The 4,291-nt window shown below is 39.7% G+C and overlaps 1 non-coding gene across 1 annotated transcript; it reads left to right on the top strand.

Moving 5' to 3' along the window:
* Positions 1–517: 517 nt before the first annotated feature.
* On the top strand, positions 518–624 carry LOC145606466 (small nucleolar RNA R71). The gene has a single exon (XR_014105334.1). It is a non-coding gene; the product is annotated as a small nucleolar RNA R71 (small nucleolar RNA).
* The last annotated feature ends 3,667 nt before the right edge of the window (positions 625–4,291 follow it).

Raw genomic sequence — 4,291 nt, 5'->3', positions numbered from 1 at the left:
AGTTTGGGTGATGTTTCCATCCCTCATTGTAGGTGTTGGAATAAGGGTCATACCTAGGATTGGTTTGACCATTGTTAATTGCATTTACTTGTTCCATGGAAGGGGAGCATGAATCATTTAACAAATAGCATTCCGAAGTCACATGATCATCACTTCCACAAGCATCACAAGACATCATTTGTATTGACATGTTATCGTTTAAAGAACTAGATGCATGCGAATTTTGGCGTGGGAAAGGGGATAGAGAAGAGGATTGCAATTGATCAAACTTAGAAGATAAAGCATCTAATTTTGAATTAATCATGTTTATAGCATTTACCTCATACTTTCCTCCTTTCTTGGAAGTGCTTCTCTCATCGGGGCTCCAATCGGTGTAGTTTTGAACTACATCCTCTATGATCTTTAGTGCCTCCATGGGTGGCTTGTTCATGATAGGTCCTCCCGTGCTCCATCCAAGAGTATACGGTCCAATCTCAAGAGACCTCTATAAAACCCATGGAGCAAGAGCCAATCTTCCATGCCATGGTGGGGGCATTGTTGTTGGTAGCTCTTGAATCTCTCCCAAGCATCATAGAGGGATTCATCGGGCTCTTGTTGGAATTTAGAAATCTTGGACCTCAACTCCGCCGTTTTCCCAAGAGGAATGAACCTCCCAAGGAATGCCGAAGTCACCTCATTCCAAGTGTTCAATGAGTTCGGAGGCAATCTATCAAGCCAATCACTTGCCTTGCCCGTTAAAGAGAATTTGATCATGCTTAAGAGAATGTTCTCCGGAGTAACCCCATTTTCCTTCACGGTGCTACAATACCGTGTGAATTGCTTGAGATGTGCAATGGGATCTTCATGCTTTGCTTCGGAGAATTGATGACCCTCTATCAAGGTGATAAGGGCGGGCCTTATCTCAAAGTTGTTTGCTTCGATAGCGGGAGTAGCAATCCCACTTGCTTCTTGATATGGAGGAGGAACACCAAACTCTCTCAAAGTCTTTTTCGGAGCGGCCATTTCAAATCGGTGAAGAGGTGGAGAAGTTGGAGAATTTGTCCTTGGTGATTCTAATGGAATGGTGTCTCCACTAGACTCACTAGAACTAGAATGATCGGACTCAACTACCACTTGTGGCTCACTTGATGTGGCACCACTAGCTATCGCCCTCTTTTTTCTTCGATTTTCCCTTACTACTTTTTCAAGCTCGAGATTCAACGGCACAAGAGGAAGTGTCCTATTGCTGCGTTTGGGCATAAACAAAGAATACTAGAAGGGAGATTAGTAGGTTAGTCAAAGAAAACAGAGGAAAATAAAGCTATACAAATGAACTAGTCTCACATATCTCATAAGTAACTCAATGCTTAACGCCACTCCCCAGCAACGGCGCCATTTTGGTAGAGGAAATAATCGGTCGTTAGACAATCACCCTAAAACCAAATAATAATTCTACCTAAACCAACCTAAGATAAATCTAGGGTAAGTAAAGGATCGTATCCACACCGAGAGTATGAAACGGTTGCAATCTAGTTCGGTCACAAATTGGGGGTTTTGATTAGGTAACTACTATGGAGACAAACACTAGGGGGAAATAGGAATCGACACCAACCAAACCAATGGATCAAAACACTAGGCAAGTATGAACACAAATTGGGTGATAGAGAGGGCACTCAATGTTGCCTTTTTTCGAAGCCACAACACTAAGTATTCCTAAGCCAAACTCAACTAACAAGATAGGCCAACCAAGTCTTAACGATGAGAAGTAGACTACTAACTCGGGTTTGTCTTTCGATCGGTCCAAGAAAGCATTAAAGCACAAGCAATTGAGATTTCTCACCTAATTGTTGCAACTAAGACTACTACATCATTCAAACAAGGAACCATAATCAAGTGGAATTTAGCATAACCATATAAGAAAAGGCTCACAACTAGACTCCATCTCTCAATGCAAGCATAGAAGTGAATACATGAGCAATAAGTGGCCATCCAATTACACATGCAATTAACCAATTCTTTAACAATCAATCATCAACCCAAAATGAACATGCAAGCACAAACATCAATCAACCCATGGCTTGGTTGGGTCTTCACCCAACCCCTAGCTAATTAACTACTCACTAGACATGGTGAAGGACATCAACACAACAAGTTCCAATTCAAACATTAAATTAACAAGTTGAGAGGAGTAGTAGCAATAAGGTAGATTGGATATGCAACAACAATTAAGCAAGATCAAGAGAGAAATTAACAATTCAAAATAAGTAAAGACTGAAACTAAAGGGTAAGATATAGAGGAAAGAGATTACTTAAAATGCTTCAAAGTTGAGAAATTGTTGAATTCAAGAGAACAATCTTCAATTAATCTAATACAATGATTGAGTTGAGAAGTTCTAAGCTAATTAATGAGGGTTGAGAGAAACTAAGAACCTAAGAAAACTAAAAGGAAAGAGGATCTAGAAAACTGAAGTCGGGCGTCCTATTCATATGCCCAAAAGTTACATCGTAAAATCCGTCAAAATCGGGCTTCAGAACAGGAGGAGCGCCCGCTCCATTAAGTAGGAGCGCCCACTCCTGGGTGTGGAGCGCCCGCTCCTGGGCTCTCTGCATGCCCTCTCCTCTTGCAGCAGATTGGGGCAGAATGTGGAGGATCAGGGAGGAGCGCCCGCTCCTATTTAGGTGCACGCCCGCTCCTCTATGTGTAGGGGGAAGCAGTTTGTGGTGCTGGCATGAGGAGCGGCCGATCCTGTAAGGGTGTACGCCCGCTCCTGCCTGATAATGCCCCCTCGAGAAAGTCTTCATGCTCATGCTACTTAACCATAATCTCATCGCACCTACAAACACGAGCACACACATAAAAAGAAACGGGGAAGCCAAAAGATGCAAGTATGCACAAAAAGAGTTAGAAAAAGGGATTGAAGTAGAGGAAAGAGTACAAAATTGTGTTTTAAAAAGCCATGATAAGTGGACAAATAAAACACTTATCACTTATAACCCTAAAAACAGACTTAAAGACCTTAAGCAAACTATAAAGGCAATACATAAGAAAATAATTGAATTTAAAAGCAGTAAAACAATTAAACAATAATGACGATGATAATTATTGCATAAAGAACAAAGTCCGAAGTAAGAGACACGAATCTAAGTATGGACTAATAATGATGAATAACATTTGAGATTTTAGTATTAAGGAGATATAAATTGTATCATACCATGTTTGAATGAATTCTATTACAAAGAGTATGCTTATATATATATAGACTCGAAACTCTAATATAGGTAATTGTTGAAGAATCTCTATTGTTTTGGTAATGTTGACAACATTGATGGGAATCTTCATTGATTTAGAAATGTTAACGTAGTTGATTGATATTTCCTTAATCGAAGGGTCTGAACTCAGAAGGGCAGTTGACGAATTTAGTAGGGTTAATAGGACAGGTGATAAACTCAAAATGGGTTAGAAGGACTACTGATGAACTTAGAAAGGCTCAGAAAGGGTTGTTGAGTTTGTACTATCAGTAACCAGTTTTGACCATCGTCTGGATAAGATCCGCTCTAATCAAGTGATTTATTTCATGAAATAGCTTTCCTTCACTGATTATGTAGACTTGATTTATTTCATAAGGTCTTTGATTGATTCATTTGACTCAGCTTCTTTATGGGTCCAATCAAATCCTTGATTGATGAGTTGTGATTCTATTGAACACTTTTTATTAACTTTGACAAAAATATGCATCTTTCCTTTCTTAGCTACTAAGTAAGAATCTATTTCCAACAATTTTTTTTTGACAAAATATTCTATTGAAGAAAAACAGTATTACAACTTAAACACAAACTAAAACAAGAACACATAACAAAATAAACACACTAAGTACCATTACAGGAAGATCGAAGAAAATACAATACTGAAGAGGTCTTGCAGCAACCCAATAGTTGTGGAGCCCGGACATCCAAGAAAACCGAACCACATCCAAATTGTGGACCAAGAGAAGCCGAGTGAACTGAAACACTCGAGATGGACCAATAGCGCAGATGACAAACACTGAAAAGAACCCAAACCGACATTGATTGCGAAGGGAACTCGAGATGGAAATTGTTGGGAGACGAAAGAACCCGAAATAATCACCCTATTGCTGAAGAACGGACCTGTGACACCATTCCACTCCTAGGGATCGAAAAGCATAATTGCATCCTAAAAGTCTAGGAACAAAACCTATGACTATGAGAAACCGTGCATCCAAATGCAGGTTCTCCTCTTGCAACTATACCAATAGAGAATGCAAGAAAATGGAGGACTTTGCTTAACCCAAAC

This window comes from Chenopodium album, chromosome 22 (assembly GCF_948465745.1).
Source record: "Chenopodium album chromosome 22, dcCheAlbu1.1, whole genome shotgun sequence".
NCBI classification, from domain to species: Eukaryota; Viridiplantae; Streptophyta; class Magnoliopsida; order Caryophyllales; family Amaranthaceae; genus Chenopodium; species Chenopodium album.
This window is presented reverse-complemented; position numbering and strand designations above follow the sequence as displayed.